The sequence below is a fragment of the Leucopleurus acutus genome, assembly GCF_964270905.1.
Source record: "Leucopleurus acutus genome assembly, chromosome: X".
Taxonomy (NCBI): Eukaryota; Metazoa; Chordata; class Mammalia; order Artiodactyla; family Delphinidae; genus Leucopleurus; species Leucopleurus acutus.
This window is the reverse complement of record NC_139148.1, coordinates 109469234-109496376: the sequence shown is the minus strand read 5'-3', so window position 1 is coordinate 109496376 and position 27143 is coordinate 109469234.

The following is a 27143-nucleotide window of genomic DNA, read 5'->3' as shown; positions in this document are numbered from 1 at the left end:
TCCCGGACTGGGGCACGAACCCGTGTCCCCTGCATCGGCAGGCAGACTCTCAACCACTGCGTCACCAGGGAAGCCCTGGTGTATTCTTGAGTGTACTGTTGAGTTAGGGTCCCTGTGGGAAGAAGGAGAGTATGGGGCTTCCTAGTCTGCCATCTTGCTCTGTAATTTGAAAAAATTTTGTACAGAGTGTAAAGCCATTTTCTCTCTGGAAAATGGGAAAAAAATACCCCTCTAAACTGACACCTAGGAAACCAAAGAGTGCTGTATACTCCTAATGAGCAAAATATTTTTATCTGTATTGAGAAAGAAAGGAACTATAAATATATGCCAGACTGACATTTTCATGTAATTAAAAAGGCCAGAACTATTGCTTTTCCTCACCTTGACATTTTCGAAACAAAATCAAGTTTTATTTTGAAAATTCATCCCCTGAACTGTTTCTATCTCATCATCAGAATATCTCCTTCCTGAGTGCCACCGCCCTCCCCCAACCCCACTTCCTTCCCACTCCTTTAGTAACTTAACAGAAATATAATACCTCAGTATTTTTAACAATGAAATATTAAATATTTCACCTCCACATGTTGTAATGACCAATTCCACTTTAGGCCAGGCATATTGATTTTCAGGAAAAACTTCTTTTTTTCACAAAAAGCTTATTTAAAAGTTACCTGTGTCTTATGCATCAACACTAACATTTTGTAGTCATACAGTATTCTGGAAAACACCAAAAGCATGTGGTTTAATTTTATGAGAAACAGCATGACTGTTTTATACTAGACTATAAAATTGAGTGGAAACTCACAGGGAATTATCAGTTCACTTAATATATATATATACACATATATGTATTCAATATATATGAATATATATCAGATATATATTCACATATATATTCAGTTTTTAGATAATAAAATTCTAAGGGGAGATATACTAATGTCTCTAGATTCAGATGATTGTAACTTCAGATTATTGTCCAGAGCACAAGTCATGCTACTCATGAATTTGGTATTATTCTCAGGCTGCCATGTTCAATATTAACTAAAATACATACTAAAACAACTTTTTCCTTAGGTTTGTGATAATATTTTGTAGGTAAACAAGAGAAGACATTCTTAGTACTTTAGATTCAGGTTCAATATTTTGGAGTGTCTATTATGTGTCTGATCCTGATTATAGTAGTCAAAAAATGTTTGTATGAATAAATGGAAAGCATAGTGTATAAAAATAGGTAAATTTATTTATGAATGTATATACCTTAAGTTATTTAATATTATCCAAATAATTAATTGAAGAATAATTGTTAGAAAAAAAGATGCTATGAGATTTAAAACACTTTAAGACAATTAACAAAGTCACTAATTTAAACATTTTATAATGTGCAAATTTAAATATAAGCAAGATGATCTTAGGTACACTGACAAATGATGATGTTCCAGATTGTTCTTAATTACTTACAAACAAAAATATATCATTTACCTTTTTACACAGAATATTGGAGTCATCCAGCTAAAATTTTCTTACTACCTTCCAGCCCCTGGCAACTAACATTCTTCCTGTCTCTTGAATTTGACTTTTCTGGGTACTTCATGTAACTAGAATCATATGGCATTGTATTTTTGTGACTGGCTTATTTCACTTAGGATAATGTCTTCAATGTTCCTTCATGTTGTCCCATGTGTCAGAATTCCCTTTCTTTTTAGAATTGAATAATATGCCATTGTATGTATATACCTCATTTTCTTTATCCATTCATCTATAAAATAGAAACTAGGATTTTTCTACCTTTTAGCTACTGTAAATAATGCTGCTATGAAAGTGGGTGAACAACTTTATCTTCAAGGAAATGCTTCTATTTCTTTTGGGCATGTACCCAGAAACGGAATTGCTGGATCAAATAGTAATTATATTTTTAATTTTGTGAGGAAGCACCATCCTGTTTTCCACAGCGGCTACACCATTTTATATTCCCACCAGCAATGTACAAAGGGTTACAATTTCTACACATTTTTGCCAACACTTTTTATTTACAAGTTTTTATAATAAACATCCTAGTGGATGAGAAGTGATATCTCATTGTGGCTTTGATTTTCATTTCCTTAGTGATTAGTGGTGCTGATCATGTCTTTTTTATGTGCTTGTTGTCCATTTCTATATCTTCTTTGGAAAAACGTCTATTTAAATCTTTGGCCCAGGGCTTCCCTGGTGGCGCAGTGGTTGAGAGTCCGCCTGCCGATGCAGGGAACGCGGGGTTCGTGCTCCGGCCGGGAGGATCCCACATGCCGCGGAGCGGCTGGGCCCGTGAGCCATGGCCGCTGAGCCTGCGCGTGCGGAGCCTGTGCTCCGCAACGGGAGAGGCCACGGCAGTGAGAAGCCCGTGTACCGCAAAAAAAAAAAAAAAAAAAATCTTTGGCCCATTTTTTCTTGGGTTATTTGCTTCTTGTTGTTGAGTTGTAGGAGTTCTTTATTCTTTGCATTAATCCTTGATCAGATATATGGTATTTTTTCCATTCCATGGGTTGCCTTTTCACCTCTGTTCCTAGTATCCTTTAATGTACAAAAGCTTTTGATTTTGATAAAGTCCAATTTTCTCGTTTTTTCTTTTGCTGCCTGTGCTTTGGTGTCATATCCAAGAAATCACTGCAAGATCCAATGTCATAACTCTGTAAATATACTAAAAACCACTGAATTGTATACTTTAAGGGGTGAACTTTATATGTTAATTATATCTCAATAAAGCTGCTATTCTTTTTTTGCTTGCTTGTTTGTTTGTTTTGTTTTGTTTTTGTTTTTTTTTCTGTACGCGGGCCTCTCACTGTTGTGGCCTCTCCCGTTGTGGAGCACAGGCTCCGGACACACAGGCTCATCGGCCATGGCTCACGGGCCCAGCCGCTCCGCGGCATGTGGGATCTTCCTGGACCGGGGCACGAACCCACGTCCCCTGCATCGGCAGGCGGACTCTCAACCACTGCGCCACCAGGGAAGCCCAAAGCTGCTATTCTTAAAAGTAAATATATATATATATATATATATATATATATATATATATATATATATATATATATATATATATAGTGAGGGACTTCTCCAGTGGCGCAGTGGTTAAGAAACCGCCTGCCAATGATCTGGGAAGATCCCACATGAAGTGGAGCAATTAAGCCCGGGCGCCACAACTACTGAGCCTGCACTCTAGAGCCCTCGAGCCACAACTACTGAAGCCTGCGTGCCTAGATCCCGTGCTCTGCAACAAGAGAAGCCACCACAATGAGAAGCCTGCACACCATAACGAGGAGCAGCCCCTGCTCGCCGCAGCTAGAGAAAGCCCATGCACAGCAATGAATACCCAACGTAGCAAAAAATAAATAAATAAATTTATAAATATATAAATATATATATAATGAGGCCAATCTATTCATCATCATCAATATTACAAAAATGATAAGACACTATTAAGAAAGTTTTACCTCCAGGAAAGCAAAGATGATTCAACATCAGAAAATCAATCAATATAACTTACCATATCAATAGACTAAAGGAGAAAAACTATACAATTACTGTAATAGAACCAGAAAAAGCACTGATAACATTTAATAACTATGTATGATTAAAAATAAAAACTATTAGAAAAAAAAAAGATCCAATGTCATACAGCTCTTCCCCCCTTTTTTTCCCCAAGTTTTGTATAGTTTTAGCGCTTACATTTAAATCTTTGACCCTTTTTTTTTTTTTTCTGTGGTACGCGGGCCTCTCACTGCTGTGGCCTCTCCCGTTGCGGAGCACAGGCTCCGGACGCGCAGGCTCAGCGGCCATGGCTCACGGGCCCAGCCGCTCCGCGGCATGTGGGATCTTCCCGGACCGGGGCACGAACCCATGTCCCCTGCATCGGCAGGCGGACTCTCAACCACTGCGCCACCAGGGAAGCCCTCTTTGACCCATTTTGAGTTCGTTTTTATACATGGTGTAAGGTAAGTGCCCAACTTCATTTTCAGCATGTAGATATCCAGTTTTCTCAATGGCATTTGTTGAATTCTTAAGTTTCTTGAATGCACAAAGCTAACTCCTGCTTCAGGGCCTTTGCACTTACAGTCTCTTCCACTTGAAAAACTCTGGCTCTACATATTCATGAGGTTGGTTCCATTTTATCGTAAAGGTTCAATTCAAATACCACATCCTCAGATAAGCCTCCTGTTCTCAAAAATCTCTTTATCATCACCCAAGGATATCTCTTTTAAATTACCTTATTTCACTTTCTTCATAAAAATTTTCACTATAAAAATTTTTTTATTGATTTTTTTCAGATTTTTGTAGCTTCCTCTAACCTCCCCATCCCAGTCTTTATAGAAGGTAAGTTCCATGAGATCAGGGACCCTGCCTATCTCCTTCATCCCTATATAACTAATGATAAGAATAAGAGGCTGGCAACCATAGGAGATCAATAAATGTTTGTTGAATTATCATTGTCATTAATAAACTATAAAACATCTTGCTGCTTCAGCATTTGTTCTATGTCTGTTGAATCAAATGAATCAATATTGCATGCAGATTCACAATATTATCCAAAATGTACCTCCATATTTATCCTTTATAGAGTAAAAAGAAAAGTCTGTTTTACCATCAAAGCAAAATACAAGGAACAAAATATATAATACAAAGGAAAATAGTTACTATTTCCTTTCCAGTGTGTCTCTTTTCCTTTGTCCCATTACTTTTGAAGAAAATGCCATATGCTGTAAAGTTTAATGGAATGGCAAAATGACTTGAATATAAATTGGTCTGCCTTACTTAGAAAATACATCATTTGGTGATGTAGCTTCCCTGAAAGATGTTTTGGAAAGTGTTTTTGTATATGTACTGGAAATACTAATTTAAATTGGACTATATTTCTCAACAGGGTGCAGATATGATTTTCAGCCAGAACAGTTATCAGAGTATATTGTTTCAGGCTATTTATTCAAGAAGAGAGAAGAGAGGACAATTCTCCAATGGGAGTGAAAAAGTTGCATAATGATGTCATAAAACATTAACTTAACAGTAGGAAATAGCACTTATGAACCACTGTAAGTTCTGTTCTCTTGGGTTTAATTTTTTTTACATCCATGGTAAATCTAATAGATACATAATTTCTTTATTGAGTCAGAAATTGTATTTGTTTTAAAAAACTAGCAATCTTCTAACTAGCACAGGCAAATACTCACAGGCTCATAGACTACACATATACAAAATACATGAAATCTCTAGCATATTTTTAAATTAAAATACTCTAAGCACATTTTTCCCTTAGGTAATTATTTAGACATCATGAATTAAATAAATGTTCCCATTGACTCTCAGAATGCCAGGATGTGTGTAAATTTTGAGAAAACACTAAATGTGAAAACATTATCTTACTCTCTTACCAAATGGGTATTTAAGATGACAAGTGGTGAAGAGGTTTTCAGTCTCAGTGAGAAAATGGCCTGCTTATCTGAGTGCCTTCAAAGTGCAATGAAGCAAAATGTGTTGTCTCTATTTGCCTTACATATGGCAGCTCCAAGTGATAACACAGACTCTCTTGTTCTCAGAGATCTCACTACAAGGATCCTTTACATTTTCAAGGTAAGTTTCTCTGCAAGTCTGAGTACCACAGATTTCAAATTTCATGTTATCACTAGAAGATATCCTCAGATTCTTAAATGTTTCAGTACTTTAGTAAAGCCCCCCTTTACACTATAGTTAAAAATAATATTCTACCCTTCAATATTTAAAATTTATTTTACTTTATTATTCACTGTGCTTAATTCCTCCTTAAAGAAATTGACTTCACATCACTAACACTTCCAGTGCCTCAACTGATTGTTTATTTTAGATAATCCATAATCCTGTGGTTTTAGCTCTTTTATTTTTGCTCTGCTGTCAGTGGAAATGGAAGACAGATATATAGTGTTCTCTGTATAAAAGACCTCTACCTCAGCCCAAATAAGCTTAGTTCTTTCCACCTATTCTCATGAGTCTTAATTTCTGAAATTTGAAATATTTTCAAAATCAGTTAAATTATATCTTTGAGTTCTCTAAACCTATATCATCTTTAAAAAATGTTGTATGATATGTTTTTTGCCACAGCATACTTTTAGTACTATAACTACAGAGGTTTGCCAAGTGGTCACAAACCTACAGGTAATTAATGATAGAAGTATATTCAGTCACCGAAGAGGAATTTTATTGTCCTTCCCATCCTTTTAAATGAACTCAATTATGCCAATTATTCATCTTGGAAATTACTTAGCTAGCTCTAGTGATATCAGTAGACATTCACTTGGTTCTATGCCTTATTTCTGAATCAGAGCAGACTTAAACCTGCCTTACATATATGCTCCATTTCACCCAGCCCATCAGTACTAAAGAGATTACTAGAGAATACTGTGAACAATCATATTCTAGATAGTATCTCTTTCTAGATAGTATTTGACTAAACAATTTTCTTTATTATGAACATAAACACGTGATCATGAAATTTATAAATAAACATACTTATTTGTAGATTTTGGAGAATGGATAAATATATCAGCAGAAGAGTTGCTTAAACAGACAATGGTGAAATTATATTCTTGGCAAAAATTCTCAACAAGATGTGTTCATCAACAAAGACGTTGTCTTTGGAATGCTACCATTATGGGTCTCTAGGGTTAAATGTCAAGTTTTATTAAAACAGAGTTGGCAACACCACATTTCTGGGTCTGTACCCTAGTCAGCCAATTGGTTATATAAGCGGTATTCACTAGTTTGCCTATAGGAGTGGTTGCCTTCATTAGAAGAGAAGAGAAAACAAAACCATAAAGAGTAACTCTCAGGAAAGATGTGATCCCTGTCAAAATGCCTCCCTGAAGTCACAAAGGTAAGTCTGTAAGAAAGTGTAGATGAGTACCTAGCACAGTAATTCAAAGGCCTACAAAAAAATGAGCTGCATTAGCAGAGATTCATTAATATGGAAAGGTAGCTTCTTTAGTATGGAAAAACAGCATGGTGAAGCTGTGAAGGCACTTAAATGGAGAACAAATCCCAACCTTGGGAAACTTTCTTAATTTCTCTCCCCCCACTTTTATCTTCAGTAAAATTGTTATGAAAATAGTTTTTGATTCATAGTGCTGCTATGATGATTAAAGTTAATAATTATTGCAAAGCTTTGTGAGTAGCATGTGACCCATAACACAAACTATATGGAATTGTTAAACAAAATTTATTGCAAGGCTTGCAGTTATGCTTCTGAGCAGGAATATCTCATAGACGTCACAAACTCCACAGTTAAAGGTCACAACAATCACATAGAACATCAAAAATGAAAGGAATTTTAGAACTCTTTAGTTGAATACTTTGCAGGATATTTTTTAGTATCTAGATACTGCTTTGTTTTTTGAATGTTATTTTATTTTTTTATACAGCAGGTTCTTATTAGTTATCCATTTTATACATATTAGTGTATATATGTCAATCCCAATTTTTAAATGAAACATTTTATAGAACCCCAATTTATAAAATAGATAAAAGCAGAGTTGCTTTGATTGAAATAAGAACGGTCCTCTCTTCCAGTCTTGGCAGCAGTAAAGGTCTGATTCATTTTAAAAACAAAAGGTCCATAAAATGTACAACACTAGGACCAAAATGTAAACTATGGACTTTGAGTGATTATGATGTGTCAATGTAGATTCACCACAAGTATCACTCTGGTGGAAGATGTTGATAATGGGGGAGGCTATGCATGTATTGGAGCAGCGGGTATATGCAAAATCTCTACCTTCCCCTCAATTTTGCTGTGAACTTCCAATTAAACTGCTCTAAAAAATCTGAATAGAGATACACAAAAGTTATTTTTTAAAAAAAACAAAAGAAACATTCTGTATTAATAGACTACTGTCTAGGTGTTACCATTCAAAGAAGTAGCTCCCAGGAAATGTGAACCGTCAACTTTGATGATCCATTCTCTCCAGTTTGCAGTAGAGCATTATATAATTAGTATAAGTGTCTGTCTCCCACAAATCTGGAGATCAGAATGAGTTTTTCAGTAATCTGATCAGAGATCAAGCACCCCAGAAGAAATGCTTTCTACTTGCTGGCTCTTATTTTAAAATTAGACCATTTAAACCATTTTAAAGTGTACAATTCCATTGCTTTTGGTACATTCACAATGTTGTACCATCATAACCACTATCTAATTTCATCACCCTGAAAGAAAACCCTGCACTCATTAAATAGTCACTCCCCATCCTCCACTCTCTATCTCCAGTCCCCGGCAACCACTAATTTGCTTTCTTTCTCTATGGATTTGCCTATTCTGGACACTTCAAATAAATGGAATCACATGGTATGTGTCCTTCCTGTCTGGCTTCTTTCACTTAGCATAATGTTTTTGAAGTTCATCCATGCTGCAGCATGTTCATTCCTTTTTAGGGCTACATAATATTCTATTGTATGGCTATACCACATTTTGCTTAGCAGCTGATGGACATCTGGCTTGTTTTCACTTTTGGACTATAATGAAAAATGCTTCTATGAACATCCAAACACAAGTTGTTTTAGGAATACATGTTTTCAGTTATCACAGGTATTTACATGAGAGCACAGCACTGACTCATATGGAAATTGTCTATTTAAATTTTAATGAGCAGCCAAAGCGCTTTCCACAGCAACTCTACCATTTTACATTCTTACCAGCAATACACAAAGTGTTCCAATTTCTCCACATCCTCACCAACTCTTGTTATCTTTTTGATGACCAATCTAGTAAATTTGAAATAATATCTCAGTGGTTTTGATTTGTATTTCCTTAATGACTAAGGATGTTGAGCATTTTCCACGTGATTCTTGGTCATTTATTTATCTTCTTTGGAGAAATTTCTATTCCACTATTTTGCACATGTTTTAGTTGGATAGTTTTTGTTGTTGAGTTGTACATATTTGTTATATATTCTGGATACAGGCCCTTATTATATATATGGTTTTACAATATTTTCTTACATTCTGTGGATTGTCTTTTCACTTTTTTGATAATAACCTTGTATGTACAAAAGTTTTTAATTTTGATGAAGTCCAATTTATCTATTTTGTCTTCTGTTGCTTGTGTTTTTGGTGTCATAGCTATGTATACATTGCCAAATCCAAGAATATGAAAATTTACTCCTTTTTTCTTCTATGTGTTTTATACTTTTAGCTCTTACATGTAATTCTTTGGTCCATTTTGTGTTATTTTTTGTAAATGGTATGAGGTAAGGGTCATTCTTTTGCAAGTGAATACCTAGTTGTTGCAAGACCATTCCTTGAAAAGACTATTCTTTCCCCATTAAATTGTCTGGGCAACCTTGTCAAAATCAACTGGAGATAGCTATACAGGTTTATTTGTGGACAGTTCCATTCCATTGACCTATATGGCTATCCCTATGCCAGGAATACACTCTTGATTACTGTAGCTTTGTCCTAAGTTTTAAAATCAGGATGGGGAAGACCAACAACTTTTTTTTCTCTTTTCCAAGATTGTTTAGGCTACTCAGGTTCCCTTGCAATTCCATATACATTTTAGCATCAATTTGTCCACTTTCACTAAAAATGCACTTCAGATTTTGATATTTTATTGAATCTGTAGATCATTTGAGGGAGTATTGTTATTTTAACAACATTAAGTCTTTCAATCAGTAAACATGGTATATTTTTCTATTTATTTAGATCATTTTGAGTTTCTTTCAATAGTTTTCAGGATAGGAGATTTGCACCTACTTGGTTAAACTTATTCCTAAGTGTTTTGTTCTTTTTCATCCTGTTGTAAATGGATTGGTTTTAGAAATTTTTTTGGATTATTCATTTCCAGTGTATAGCAATACAACTGATTTGTGTATTTTGTGTGTATGTTGATCCTGCTCCTTTGATGAATTTGTTTATGTTATAATATTTTTTGTAGATTCCTAGGATTTTTAATATGTATTCTCATGCTATCTACAAATAGAGACCATTTCATTTATTTCTTTGAAGTTTGTATATCTTATTTATTTTCCTTGACTAATTGCCCTAGCTATAACTTCCAGTACAGTTGAATAGAAGTGGCAAGAACAGACATCCTTGTTTTGTTAATGATCTCAGGAGTGAAGGGTTCCGTCTTTCACCATTGAGTATGATGTTAGATGTGGCTTTTTAAAATAGATAACCTTCATCATATTGGAAAAATTTCCTTCTATTGCTATTTTGTTGAGTTTTTATCATGAAAGGATGTTGGATTTTGTTGCATGCTTTTTTCTCTATCTAGTGTGATGATTGGTGCTTTAGTTTCTTTGTTCTATTAATATAGAGTATTACATTGATTGATTTTTGCACGTTGAAACACCCTTGTATTCCTGGGAAAATCCCATTTGGTCATGCTTTTAATTCGCTACTGGATTTGGCTTGCTAGTATTTTGTTGAGGACTTTTGCAGCTATACTCATACGGGATGTTCACCTATAGATTTTTTTCCCTGTGGTATCTTTGCCTGGCTCTGGTGTTAGGGGAATCCTGGCCTCATATAATGAGTTAGGAAGTGTTCTCTCCTTTATTGGGTGGGGGGTGGTGGTGGTGGTGGTAAGAGTTTGAAAAGGATTGTTGCTAATTCTTCTTTAAATGTTTGGTAGAATTCACCGGATCAGCCCTCTGATCCTGGGCGTTTTTTTGGAAATTTTGATTATGTATTCAATCTCTTATTATAGGTCTATTTAGATATTCTATCTCTTCTCCAGACAGTTGTGGTAGTTTGTGTGTTTCCAGGAAATTACCCAACTAGGCTATCTAATTTGTTGGACTGGATGGATATCTACAGTTGTTCATAGCATTCTCTTATACTCCCTTTTTATTCTGTCATGTTGGTAGTAATGTCCCCACTTTCATTTCTGAAGTTAGTAATGTGAATCCTCCTTTATTCTTGGCCAGTGTACCCAAAATTTTGACAATTTTACTGATCTTCTCAAAGAACCAACTTCTGTTTTTGTTGATTTTATGTATTGTTTTTCTATTCTCTATTTCATTCATCCCACTCAAATATTTATTTTCTTCAATTTACTTGCTTTGAGTTTAGAATTCGGCCTTTGCCTTCATTTCCCGCTAAAGCAGTACCTGAAAATCTACTAGGAATGAGGGTTTGGGAACTTCTCAGGTAGTTTCTGAACAAGCAACCATCCCTGGATATGTGTATGTCTTTCCCAGAAATACCTGTGAGCTTTTCAAAGCCCTCGTCCCCTGAAGTGTCTGATTGCCCAGGCTTCACTCTCAAGCTTTTCAGTTTGTTTGTTGTTTACCCAAATTTTTATCCCTTTCTCCATGGGCAGAGGCTACTGCACTTGCCTTTACATATTTTCAACAATCACACCCGCCCCCCCCCCCAGGGTAGCCACGTCAGCCATGCTAACTTACTGAGGTAGGTGAAATAAAGGCAAGCCCTCTGAGCGGATCCTTCAGGATGTTACCAGATAGATCAAAACAAATAATCACAATTCTTGGAGCATATCACATTCTCTCCCTCCATCACTAGGAACCAGGATGTGGTCTGAGTTCTTTAAGGCTATCACCAAGCTGGTGAATGCAGGGTAGTGTTAGGGTAGGTAATAATCCCACAAAACACTCCTAATGAGATTCAAGTGATTGGGATTTTTTCTTGATTAAGCATTTTTCAGGTTGCTATAAACTTTTGATTAGTTTCCAGAGTTCTGCTAAAGGGCATTATGGCAGCTTATGTAAGTTAATTTTTGCTTTTGTGGAACAATGAGCTATTGGAGTTCCCTACTCTCCCATTTTTGCTTACGTCACTGGCAATCCACTTTTAAATAAGTCATATATTACCTTAATAGGGCCTAGAGATCTGTATGTAATAATGGCACCATGTCAAGAGGATGAAGTTTTGGAATAATCACTGTTATAACTTCTTATCTGTGCTTCATCATGGCATCAATTAAATTAAATTTTGTTAATTTAACTAGCACCCCAGTGTTTAACTGATTCTGCATTCCTACAAGGAAATTGTTAGAATTGGCTTTGTACTAATTAGTTTTAAAAATACATCAAAACCTCATTTTCATGTCAAAAAATTACCACCTTGAAACATTTATTTTAGGGTGGCCAATTTAGATTTGTTAATGTGCAGATTGCAAAATTTCCAATTTGCAATGAAAACGTAAAAGTATTAATTTGTATAAATAGCTCATGCCTACACATTCAAGCTAACATGGAAAATTATAACAACTATTCAGAAACTCAAACAAAAGCAGTGCATTTACTTTGAGCACCTATATTCAACCCACATATGATTTCGTGGAGAAAGAAATGATTCTGAGCCAACTGTTTTTGTTATCTGTGTAACAGTATCATAAAAATGTCTTTACAAAGCCAACGTCTAAATGAAACATAATTTTTCCTTATATCTTTACTTTTACTTAAGTATAAATATAGACACTCCTAAAAATTTAACAATAATAATTATATAAATTTCACTTTTTATACTGTTTTGAACCTAAAATGTAACCTACTTTTTATATCATTTTCAGAACTAATTTACCACAAATATTCTAATTTACCAAAAAATGTAGTAATATATCTCTTTATGAGCTCATACTTTATTGCTCCTTCGGTTAAAAAAAGGTCCTTGTTTGCATTTGTATAACTCGGTTATTACATGTCCCTCAGTGTCTCTACAGTAAAATGTGTGCGAAAGGAACTGTAAGAAAAAAAACACATCTTCATGGTGATTAAGGTTTTCTTATTCAGAGTAACATTACTTTTTCTTTAGAAGCCATGTTTAACTAATATTCAAACGCTGACTATTTAAAATATGTTTGGAGGCTTTTAACATATTCAAGAAATGAGCTTGCTGAGACCTGTCCTGTATTGATTAAAAGCACAGACTTTGAAATTAACCAGATCTGGATTGGAATCTCAGTTCCACAGCTAACAAGTTGTGTGACCTCAGGCAAATTAAATAAATTCCCTGTGTCTTAATTTTCTCAACTGTCAAATGAGAAGATTAGTAGTGTACACATCAAGAGATGATGGGAGAATTAGACAACTTAGCCCTCAGAAATTTGTGTTATGCTATTAAATGTTTCCACCTGAGGATACAACTTGGAGAAGTAACGGAAACATAAACCTTGAAGCTGAACTGCTAAGGAGACCCCAAATATTCAAATATCTATCTGCTTCTTAGGTTCATAAAACATTCATGTAATGTTCTTGGCACATAACTCCTATTCCATAAATATCAGTTCTTTTCTTCCGCTCTTCCATTTGTAAAAGTATTTACCGCTACTTTTACTGTGGATTCAGATTTTCTGCCACAACATAGAATAACAATTAATTGAGACTGCATATGGAGCCCTATATATAGTAGAAGTCCAATACCATTTTTGATGATGATGAAGAAGATAACATTAGTGATAGGTAAAGATACCAAACAAACAGGCTTTCCAATAGACAGTGGAGGGAAAAACTAGTAAATGGCTGCCTTAAAGGAGTAAGGCAAATATTCAGGAGATAGAATTTAATGGCTCACAAAATTTGGAAACTGATAGAAGAACACAAAATACAACTAAACTACACATTCCATAGCAAATGGCTTCAACCATTTTCCTTCTGCAAAGAAGAAAAATGTCATTTCCATGATTTTCACACTTCCATTGGGCATACTCAAGCTTATACTCAATTCCCTTTATACTTTCCAAAACTCTAAACTTTTCTTACATCAGACAAAATGTTGATTGTCAGTGAGAAAGGCATAATTTGAGAATAAACATTAATCGACTCTACTTTTTTTCAGTAAAGCAGTATACTGCTTCTAGCAATAGAATGTTTCTAATTTGGGGACAATACCCCTAATGAGAACCAAAACAATGATGAAGAGAATATTGAAAAATAATTTTTGTGAAATAACTAGTATGTGGACATTTCAGTTCAGCTCAACTCGAATGTGGGAGAGGAGGAAAGCCCACACATATAAACTAAGCATTTATGGCAACTTTTTTCCAGATGTATCTGCTAATTCTGAAAGTTCTACTGAAACACAAAGCTGAGCAACTCTTTCAATACACTCACTGACCCTATTATTAATAGGGTTATTAATATTGATGATCAGGGCCTTTCAAGGAGTAAGCACCTTGACCAAGGAATCTGAGGAACTATATCCAAAGAGGAAGAAAGAACTAGAAATAGATCAATCCTCACAGAGACTAAACTCCATTTTTGAATCATATCAGTCCTCATTGAGTTAAATTGATAAGGGTTCACTCGTTGTTCTAACTAGTCCCCTGTCAGAAGTATTAATAAATAAGTAAATAATTCCTCTAAGGAGACAGATATTTATCAATATCATTCAGAGTCTCAGATTATCTCTATAATTTTTGAAATATGATATATTAAACCCAATCAGAAATTGCCAGGCACATAAGTAGTTATACTCTGTGATCAAAAACCAAGAGACATACTACAAAATAATAATAAATCCATGGGTTATCCAAATAATGGAATTTTTATATATGGAATTAAAATAATTATAAACAATAGGACAATCAAATAGAAGACAAGATTGAGAATTTTAAGACAGAACTGAAAACTACAAATATGTGCTAAATAAATTATACAAATATGAAGTGAAATAACTCAAGTAAAAGATGCGATAGGTTGAACAGATTAGACTCTGTTGAGGAGAGAATTAGTAAACCAAAAAATAGATCCAAAGAAAATATCCAGACACAAACCTGGAGAGATAAAAGGGAGGAAAATGCTGAAAATGTGTAATTTTTGTATGATGATTGAATTCCTAGAAGGAAAGAAGAGACAGAAACTGTCACCAATAAGAAGAGCCTAAAGAAACATGATGACTATATAAAATGTCTTACTCTGGATGGGATACTAGAACAGAAAAAGATCAGAGTTTACATTGTTACAACAATTTGTAAGAGTCTTCAGCATTGTATGCCAAAGTTGGAGATATGCATACCCTCTGATGCAGCAATTCCACCCCTACAGATATATCTGACAGAAATGAGTTCACATTTTTGCCAAAAAAATAACAATGTCAAGATGCTTCAACTCAGCACTAATCATAACAGCCCCAAACCGGAAACGGATGTTTATCAACAATATAATGGATAAATAAATGTCAGTATAACCACAGAGAATACTATTAGTAATGAAATTGCATGAAGTACTACCATACATGACAACATAAATAAACCTCAAATCATTACACTGAGTGTAAGAAGCCAGACATAACAGAATATATAGTTTATGTATTTATATAAAGCTCAAATCACAGAAAAGTCTATTTTATTAGTAGTGAGGATAATGGTTCCCTTTGGGATAAAAGGTGGGGAGAGTACTTAGGAAGGAGCTAAATGGGGCTTCCAGAACACTGGCAATATTGTTTCTTTTACTTAGTAGTGGATACATGGTTTTACATGGGGGTTACATGGAGTTGTAAACTTGAGATTTTTGTACTTTTCTGAATGTCTTACTTAACTAAATTTTTTTCTTGTTGAATTAAAATCACTGAAAAAATAAATTTTTACACAATGTGATATTTTATTTATCATTGAAAGCAAATTACTTGTGACAAAGCATGTGGACAAATAGTCTCCAAATTAATACCCTTATGATTGATAGCCTATGTTAAACATCCTTCCTTATTCTAAGTCTTTCAGGTCCGAGTGGGTGGAGGCATGTATAAAATTGGGCCAATTTTGAATTTCTGTATTTAACTGTGGGATTTCACTTTTAAATCAACTATCAGATAACATTGTTATCCACATGGCTGTGCTGATGCTTTTGACAGTGTTTGTATGTGAAGTGACTTATCCACAGTAAGAAATTTTACTGGATTCATTTCATTTGGGAAGTAGGGAAGAAAAGGAAAAACAAAACAAAATAGCCATTAAAAAGTTCTTTCGTAGGCTTCCCTGGTGGGGCAGTGGTTGGGGGTCTGCCTGCCGGTGCGGGGGACACGGGTTCGTGGCCCGGTCCGGGAGGATCCTGCATGCCACGGGGCAGCTAGGCCCGTGGGCCATGGCCGCTGGGCCTCAGCATCCGGGGCCTGTGCTCTGCGGCGGGAGGGGCCGAAGCGGTGAGAGGCCCGCGTACCGCAAAAAAAAAGAAAAAAAAAAAGTTATTTTGCATGTGAAAAAAAGTTCAACTGTCAATGAATGAACTGCATAAATTTATATCTGCTTTAGGAGTGAGTCTTGGAACCATGCTCTACATTTAATTTCTCATTAAGCCAAAGAGTCACAATAGGTTGCACGTTATACTGTGATCATTTCACCTAGCGCACTGTGAAGTAAGAAGCCCAGGCCAAATGGCAATGTAGCCACTGTGAAGATTTACACAATAACTTATAACTCATTATTTCTTATGGAGATGGTAAACATTTTATTAAAATAAAGATAACATCACATATTTTAAGCATAAATCTTACCTCAATTCAAAGACAAAATAAATGAAGAAAAGATACAGTCCATCAGTATTTATTCAGTGACCTTTTAGTCCTTATGAAATATCATATATTTGTAAAAAAAAGAAAAAAGAAAAAAAGGGAAGGTATATTTCATAGTAAGTTAGGGGAAAAAACTCAAAAATCTTATTATTTTGAACTTAACTAATTCAAGTGCATGATCATTTGTCTGAAGAATCTGTTTCATTTACAAAGATATTTTAATTGTGAGTGAATAATCTCAACCCATTAATATTTTGAGTATTCATCCTTCTATCCATCATTCTTTCTTTTACTCTTTTATTTAATAAATATTTATCTGGTGCCTGCTACATGTCATGCACTCTGAAATGTTCTGAGTGCAAAGAAATTAATAAAATTTAGCCCACTATCCTTAGCCAATCACAGTAAGGAAAAAGAAAAGGATGTATGCAATCACTTGGAATACTATGAATAAGCTAAGTGAGTAAAGAGTGCTTTATAAGAAGCAGCAACTACTTTGCCTGGGGGTGAGAGTAAAGTTCATGAAAGCCTTCCAAGAAAAAGTAATGCTTGAGTTTTAAAAAATAGTAGGAGTTGTTGGTTTTTTTTTTCCCCAGTGGACAAAAGGGCTAAGGACATTCCAGTCTAAAGCACCAAGTTGCAAGATAGTATAGTGTGTTATTAGAAATGGTTAGTGGAAAAGACAATATTTGAGTGAATGGTGGATGAGGAGATTGTGAATCTAGATAGTGGTCAGATTAAGAAGTGTTTCATTTATCACAATAAAAATTTGAGTTTTAATTCATAGGTACTGGGGTAAAATTGAAGAGTTTTAAGTAAGAAAGTGTTATTTTCCACTATGGAGACTAGACTAGAGCTAGAAGAAATGGGAGATATTACATAGAGACCACTTAGAAGCCTCTAGCAATATTCCAGACAAAAAAATGATGAGGGTCTGAACTCAGGCAATAAGTGCATATTACATGTGCAAAGAATATTAGAGATATAGGCCCTCTGGAACTTCTCCCCGTGTTGGATCTCTACTTTGAGCAAACAAAGTAGAGCTGCAGAATGCATAGAAGATATACTTTATCATTCCCAGCTCCATCCTTACTAAGTGTATAATCTTGGACAAGTTGACTTTGATACCTTTTCCAAAGCTGGAATATGAGAATTCTATATATTTGTATTTATATATAATTTATATATAAATATAAATAATCCCCATATTCCAGCTTTGGAAAAGGCACAGACGTATGTATCTATGTATCTATCTGTCTAGCTATCTATCTATAAAAAAATATATAAAGTGATTGTCACAATTAAATGAGATAATGCATTTAACTGTGCATTAAAATTTATTTATTATTTATTATTACTCAATATTACGGAAGTGTGAGGCCTGAGAGGTGCATGCCCGTGATACTTAAACAAAAAACTATAGTATTGGCATAATCAACATTCACCTTATTATTAAAATCCAAAGAATAATATCAGCAGTATAACTCCAAATATTAACATTTTTGATAAAATGCAAACAGTTGTGCTCTACTTCTAATTGCAAATCCTTTTAGTGGATGGTAATACCAATGGTTTACATCTCCCTGTCAACACAATACATAGTTATTGTTCAAAATATGCTTACTTTAGTATTGTGTATAATTTTTCTTTTGGATTGATGTACTAAACTTATTAGGAAAAATAAAAACTCCACTGTATCTAGCTATCCTACATCCACTCCCACTCCCATCTGTAGAGGTTTCGTGGCAATATTTCATATTAAATGTGCTCAAATTAAGCATTTAAACTATAATAGCACTTTTTCTTTTGGACATATATTTCAGTTCAGCTTTCTCTTTTTTTTCTTCCACTGCATTACATTCAGTTATTACCATTACCTCCTGGCTCCATCATTCACTATTTGTGTGGCCTTTGGTAAGTTACTTAATCTATCTGAACTCAGTCTCCTAGTTTCTCAAAAAAGACAAATTAATAGTACTTAACTCGCAAATACATGATGGGAAATAAATGTCATAAGTTTTGAAAAGTGCTTAGCATAATACCTGACACAAAGGGATTACTCAAGAAATGTTGTGGTTATTATTTAACAATTCTCTCTAGGATCAGCCCCATGTTATTGGTGAACAATACCAATCAGAAACTAGCATTACTTGCTGAGCATTTACTGGGAGATTTTTGCCATATTTCAGTAAGGAAATTTTGTCTGAATGAAAGGGAGAAGTCTGAGTGGGGATAGCTGGGGCCTCTCTGACAGTCTGTTCTTAGGAATAATTAGAGATGACTGAGGTCACCGAGAGCTGGATCCCCTAGATCTAGGTACATCTGTCACAAAGAGAGAATGTGAGCAGAACCTTCTGGAAGTGGGCCATATGATGGATGGAGACCAATGAGAGAGTATCACTGAGTGATTTAGAGAATCAGGTCAGATAAATAAAAAGCAAAGTAGAATGACTCGATAATGTAGTAGGTTAAAAATCTGGCTCTGTCATTTAATAGTTTTGAGATCTTGGACAAGTTACTTAACCATTTTCTCACTAATCCAAACCTAGCCTCCTTCTAGTGAATCCCTAAGGCAGTCTGACATTAGAATATTTAAGATATTGCATTTATCTAATAAACTTTAACACAGACCATCAATAATGTAATTCCAAATTATATTTTTGTTAAAATATGTTTTGTCAAGGAACCCCAATTGTTAACCTTTTAGTTTCTTTGAAATTATATACTTGAGAAATTCTCCAACTATATTTATATAAATATGTTATGAAATTATTAGTTTTAATTGTCCTCTTAATATGCCTCACATTGGTAGTGATATTTGCCTCTTTTGTTCACTGCTCTATATCCAGCAACTAGAACAGTTCCTAGCACATAATAGGTTCTTAATAAACACCCATCGAATGAATTCACTCAGACTGACTTCTCTCTAATGTATACAAATAAACAATTTCAAAGTACAAATACATAATTATCCTGAGAATATTCATACATTTCTAGCAAAACAGTTGAAGTTACTAACAGAATACTATATATATATATATATGTATATATATATCTTAGATATCTATTGACCCATATTTGAACTCCTAGGCCCAAATTCAAAGTAGGAGGAGGGTTACCCACACTTACCACAAGCAATGCCCCATCACCAGCGGAGCGTCCTACAGTCTAACTCAATTCAGACACATCTACCTGGAGATGGCGTCAGATTCTACAGGTTAAGGGTTCAGTCCTACAAGACTGCCTCTCCCCACTTCAGGAACCAATTGCAAGCCCAGGATATCACCTGTGCTTCTGACAAACTGGCTATAGACTAGAAGTTCCAATGACCCCCTCCTTGGATTTCAGATGCCCTTTGCAAGTTCAGGTTGTTACCTGTACTTTTGACCCACTGGCTATAAATCAGAGGTTCCCACGACCCCCTCCTCAGGTTCAATTAATTTGCTAGAGCAGCTCACAGAAATCAGAGAAACTTTTCATTTACTAGAACACCAGTTTATTATAAAAAGGTGTAACTCAGAAACAGCCAGATGGAAGAGATGCATAAGGCAAGGTATGGGGGATAGGCACAGGGCTTCCATGCCCTCTTCCAGGTGCACCACTCTCCCTGCACCTCCACGTGTTCACCAGCCCGGAAGCTCTCTGAACCCTGTCTTTTTGGGGTTTTATGTGGGTATGATTGATTAAATCATTGGCCACTGGCAATTGATTTAACCTTCAGCCCCTCTCCCTCCCCAGAGGTCAGGGGCTGGGGCTGAAAATTCTAACCCTCTAACAACAGGATTTGTTCCCTGGCAACCAGCCCCCAACAGTAGGTGCAGTCACAAAGACGCCTCATTAACACAATAAAAGACACATTTGCTTCTCTCAAAACTTAGGAAATTCCAAGGGGTTTTTAGGAGTTCTGTGCCAGAAACTCTGATGGGGACCAAATATATATTTCTTACTATAAATGACAATATCACAACCCAACATTATCATTCATTTTTAAAACATGCTGCAAATCTCTGTGAATGTCTTTATGATTTCAGATATATAAAAAACACTAAAGAGAAAGCAGGTAGATGACTGTGACGTTAATTCAGAAAACAATGACCACTAAGCAATTCACTAAAATATCTGCACAATTATAACTTATCTTCAGAGCAATCTTACGGTGAATGTTCCCTTCTTTTACGTGAAAGCGGGCATTTACCATAGAGGAAGTTTTCCTAGCCCACACCCCTTAGCTACTTACTATTTACTGCTCATCGTCTCATGTATCTGGTCTCTCCTTTACCGTAAGTATTGGGTCCTTCAAAATAGAAAGAACCAAGGGAGATGTGAATGTTTTTAATATTATACTTGTGTATTATTTTTTAAGATGTTTTAAAACACGTAAAAATCTATAGGTGTGAATATTATTCATAAACAATTTTCCCACTTCACAAACTCAATGCATTATGTTATGACAACATATTGTTCACTCTGATTTTTCTCATTATTTTATTGTATAACATGGATAAATAATGACTAGCAACTATGATAATGACTCATCAAGGGAAGCTCCTTATGTCAGGTAGCAGAAGTGAGGAGACAAACATTTCTTTACGATGCTAAAAAAAAGCTAGTTGAAAAGTGAAAAATCACATGAATTTAGAACTCACTTTTTTTTTTTTTTGCGGTACGCGGGCCTCTCACTGTTGTGGCCTCTCCGGTCATGGAGCACAGGCTCCAGACGCGCAGGCTGAGCGGCCATGGCTCACAGGCCTAGCCGCTCTGTGGCATGTGGGATCTTCCCGGACCGGGGCACGAACCCGTGTCCCCTGCATCGGCAGGCGGACTCTCAACCACTGCGCCACCAGGGAAGCCCTAGAACCCACTTTTGACCTATGTGGTCAGCTACTTTGAATATTTTCATAAGTGAGATTATTGTTTTGGCATAATATAGAATAATAGAGAATTTTAGTGAACTACAATAAAACTACTGTTAACCAAAATGTTCATCTATTGGAGTATTCTGGCTATTCAGTTTTTCTTAGGAAAAGAATCTTAACTCCAAAACCTTTCATTGAAGACTATTTCCAATATGTTTGCCCACTTTGCTGCATTTGCCATATCATATAGGCAACAGATTGGGATATTTTTTGATGATTGAAGGACTTATGGTTTTTCCGTCTCAATATTTTCAATGCCTGCACTATTTGCAGGCCTGTAGGTAGAGATGGTATAAGAGGCTGAACTGAGTGTATTCAGATCCTCAGACCTCTCTAGATGTACTTTCGTTTGTTTGTCTAATTTGAAAAAAATATACTTGCATCTAGCTTGTAGGTTTATTATAAAGTTTAATTTAGACAAGTATACAAAAATCTATATGAAAGTCTATTAAAATGTAAGGTATGTGTTCATTCATTAACAATTATTGGATACTTCAGTGTGCCAGATATTATGCTCGTTATTTGTGTAGAAGTATGAGCATGTGTGTATAGATTTTTTAAATATTTGCCTTTTAGGCAGAAATACAATATAGCCAGAATAGCATAATTATAATAAGGAACTGAAGTTTATTTGATCATGGTTAACTAAGGTTTTACTGTACTTTTAGATGTTAGTAATGTTAGTTCTTTATCTTTAGATAAAGAAAGAAAAAAAGAAATACTGTATGATATCACTTATATGTTGAATCTAAAAACTAAAACAAACTAGTGAATATAAGAAAAAAGCAGACAGATATAGAGAACAAACTAGTGGTTATCAGTGGGGAGAGGGGAGAAGGGCAGTATAGGGGTTGGGGAGTGGGAGGTACAAACTATTGGGTGTAAGACAGGCTCAGGGATGTATTATACAACATGGGGAACAGAGCCAATATTTTGTAATAACTGTGAATAGAAAGCAACCTTTAGAAACTGTATAAATCTTTGAAAAAGTTGTTTATCTTTAGATCTTGAGCCGTCTTTAAAGTCTTTCCTGCTGAAGTGTACCATCACAATTTGTGACTTCTTCAGATTTTGTCTCAGCATCCTTAGATTCATGCAAATTACAAATACACATGCACACATATGTGCACACAGGGATATACACTCTGTCTATATATTATTACAAGTAATTTAAATTACTATCTAATGTGAGATACTGTATCAGAGATGTGGCCTGCGTATCTACAATAACATATGTTTACTAGATCATTCAATCTCTAATCTATAAATTAACTTTGTCAACTAACAATATGCAATTATTATACCATCTGAGATCAGCTACTTTTACTTTGCCTATGAGAAGGAAGAGGCCATGAAGATTTTAATCAGTGAATGAATGAATGATTAAACGTAGCCTGAGTCCATTTGCCTCAGTTTCCTGAATTAGGTCTACTTACTTGGTAGAGAATAAAGCAATAGTGGGTTATTTTTATGTTCACTAGGAAATAGGAGGGTTTGGGTATTTCGTACTTGCAGTAGATGGCAAAATGATCACAGATTCTTCACATCCCTGCCACCACTCCCCTCCTCGACAGTGAGACTTTGCAGCTCCTCTCATCAAGAGCTGGAGCCTATGACTTGAATCCATTAGATTTAAGATCTGAGTTCGGTCATATGACTTAATTTGATTAATAGGACATTACCAGACATGACACAAGCCAAGGCTTGGAAACTGCTGTTCCCAATGCTCTTGGGAACACTGCAATTATCACCATGTGAAAGAACCTGGGCTAGGCTTCTTGATAATGAACAACACATGGTTGAGTTTAACTACAAATACATTAGGAAATGTAATTTACACAACAGAGAAAAAAGTCCCAGGTGTACCAAGCCGAAATTAACTACCCACACAATCATGAGTAAACAAATGAGTTGTTTCTTTAAACTATTAAGTGTTAGGTTGTTTGGTCAAACCAAAGTGAATTAATAAAAGTCTATATGCTTATGTCAATACTTCTTGGTACTTTAATGGGCATATGAATTACCTGAGGATCTCATTACAGGCAAATTCTGATTCAGTAGGTCTGGATTGGGGCCCAAGATTCTGCATTTTTAATGAGTTTCAGAAGATGACTGGTCCACTGAACACATTTTCATTAACAAGGGCCTCTGTGATAGGAGAAATAAAACTGTTAATAGAAACACGAGCTGCTCTTGTTAATGATGTCCATGACTCTGATCAATGAAATAAACTCTTTAAATTTAAATAAATTTACATTATCTTCTCACCTAATGTAACAGATAACAACACCCACCTTGAACACAACACACACACACAAACACATGCACCCCCACCCCCACCACACACACACTCACTCACTTCATTGCCAGAATGCAGTGAACATACACAGAACCATCAGAGTAGGTTAGAAAACCATAGAACCATGCAAATAAAATAAGTAATTATTAACTGACAGCAGAAATATTTCAGGAAATAAGTTTGCTTTGCAATAAATTTTATTTAAAGACTTGTTTAAATATCTAAACTTGAAGCAATTAGAATCCCTGCTCTCATTGAGCTTACAAAACAGTGCTTGGTTTAGGGGTATATATAGTCACATTTTCACTCACTCATTTATCCTAAATGAATAAGTTGCTGTATTTAGGAAGTTCTAAATAAAATATCCTTGCAAGTATTATCATGGAAAGAAATGAAGACTGAGTAGATCTCAGCTAATTACCACCATCAGTATTGTACAACTCAAAGCAGTATAAGATAAATCCTAAGAGATATTCCTATCTGGTTTTGCTACACACTACAGAAGAATAGTAGGGTGTACTATTTAATAGTTTTAAATTTTATACTTTTGAAAGGTGCTTTAAATAAACTTGAGATAAAAAGGATGAGACAAAAGTTAATGCTGACACAAATTCAGCCCTTTCTGTGCTAAGTAAAAGTTGAATTGGATGATGCTTAAGATCACTCCAATCTCACAAGGTGAGATTTCATGAATTTTCTGAAGAGGAAGTCGCTTAACTACAACAATATGTGATGTATAATTATTGCTAGTGGTGTTCATTAACAAGAGCTTTTCAAATTCAACAAATAAGAAGATAGTTATTGAATTACACTGAAGAATATCTTATTGTGATTTTACTTCACAAGCTCTTATTTATTCATAAAATAAAGGAATGCTTATTAAGAATGATTTTTAAGATAGTTTAAAAGTATATGATGATTTACTTCTCTACAATTAGACATGCATGCATGCTGCTTATATGAAGATTTTAACCCTACATCCCTACCACCACTACCATCACATACATATACACACACAAACACATTCAGATAATAATGAAGAAATTTTAGTGACTGTAGAATTTCTTACCAGCTTTTTTGAGATATAATGTACCTACTATACAATATACCCATTAAGCTGTAGAGTTCAGTTGTTTTATATATTACATTAATATTTTAATTATGGAAGAATATAACAAAATTTGCCATTTTAACCTTTGTAAGTGTACAAATAAGTAGCATTAATTACATTCACAATGTTGTGCTACCATCACCACTATTTCAAAAATTTTTCATCACCCCAAACAGAAACCATATAACAATTAAACAATAACTCCCTATTCCACCCTGCCTCCAGCCCCCAGTATTTGAGATACTGCATATAAGTAGGTTCATAAAATACTTGTCTTTTTGTGTCTAGCTAATTTTACTTAGCATAATGTTTTCAAAATTTATCAATGTTGTGGCATGTATCAAAATTTCATTCCTTTTTATGGCTAAATAATATCCCATTGCATGTATGTAGCCATATTTTTACCCGTTCATCTGTTGATGGACACAGGTTGTTTACAACTTTTTGCTATTGTCAATAATGCTGCATCACTGGTATACAAGTATCTCTTTGAGACTGTGCTTTCACTACTTTGGGGTATATACCTTGGAGTATTACAGTCATATGGTAATTCTATGAACAGCTATTTGAGGAACTTCCAAATTGCTTTCTATAGCTGCTGTACCATTTTATATTCCTACTAGAAATATACAAGGGTTTCAGTTTCTCCCCATCTTCACCAACACTTGTTATTTTTTGTGGTAAAAAAAACCTCATTTAAGCAGAAATTAACACAACATTTTAAATCAACTATACTTCAATTAAAAAATGGAAAAAAAGTAATAAAATTTTAAGTGTATAGTACAATATTGTTAACTATATGTGCATTGGTTTACTGCATATCTCTGGAACATCTTAATCTTGTGTGACTGAAAGTCTACAGCCATTAAGCGGAAACTCCCAATATGTTCCCTGCCCTAGTCCCTGACAACTGCCATTCTCCTTTCTACTTCTTTGAGTCTGAATAATTTACATACCTCATTTAATTGTAATCATCTCATACTCATCCTTCTATTACTGGCTTATTTCACTTAATATAATGTCCTCAAGGTTCATCCATGTTGTAGCATACAGGAGAATTTCCTTTTTTTAACCTTGAAATATGTATATATTTCTATAAAATAGAAAGACGTGGAAATATGTCTCCTTTGGGAACTCCCATGATGTGTATGCTGTGCATCCATTTAACATGTATGTTGTTGTTCCACAGGTTCTCTTTATTGTTGTTCATTCACTTCACTTGCTTCATTTTACAGTACTTTATTCATTTTACTTAAGTTCTGTTTACTTCAGTCTTTATTCTTTATTCTTTCTGCTCCACAAACTCAATAATTCCAATTATCCTGTCTTCAATTTTGCTGGGTTTTCTTCTGCCTGCTCAAATCTGTTGTTGAATTCCTCCATTGAATTTTTAATTCCAGTTATTGTACTTTTCATCTCCAGAATTTCAGTTTGATCCCTTTTTATAAATTCTCTTTATTGATATTTTAATTTTGTTCATACATCAATTTGCTTTAGATTTTGGGGGTTATGTTTTTCTTTAGGTCTTTGAGCATATTTAAGAGTTGTTTTAAAATGTTTTTATTGTAAGTCTGACGTCTGATCTTCCTTAGGGATGATTTTTATCAATTTATTTTGCTACTTTTAATGGGCCATACTTTTCTGTTCTTTGTATGCCTTGTGATTTCTTTGTCAAAAACTAAACATTTAAATATTATAATGTTTTAACTGTGGAAATCATATTCTCTCCATTCTGCAGGGTTTGTTTTTGTTGCTGTTGTTGTTGCAGGCTGAAGTAGTCATTTGTTTAGCTACTTTTCCAAACTCTCTTGCAAAGCCTGTATTCCTTTTCATGTGTGATAACTGAAGTCTCTATTCTTTTTGCTCAAGTTCAACTAATGCTTTGACAGAAATTTCCTTGAATCCCAAGATCTAAAAAAAAAAAAAGGAAAGAAAAGAAACAAAAATAAAAGACAAGCACCTTTCCTAGTGTTTGCAGATTTCTCTTGCTGGGTGATGCCTTCAACACTTAGCCAGTCTTTCACCACGTGTAGGAATTAGTCTGAAGTGAAAGCTGAGGGTCTATTCTGCTATTTTTTGAGTATGCATTTTGCCCTTGACAAGTACGTGGCTTTTGAAATTCTTTCGTATACACAACTGGTTTTGATTTTCCTAGTTTCCCAAAGAATCTCTACAAGCTTTTACTCTGAGCCCCTTGTATGTCTATTACACGTTTTGACCAGTTATCTTTTGTCTCAGACATCTTTAATTTGTGAGTTCACCTTGCAGCATTTTTCAGCAATGTCTGCCACTTTTCTAGCCTGTGTTCCAAATTAGGTGAAATAGAGATGAGTGCCCCACATCATTCCTTCAGGAA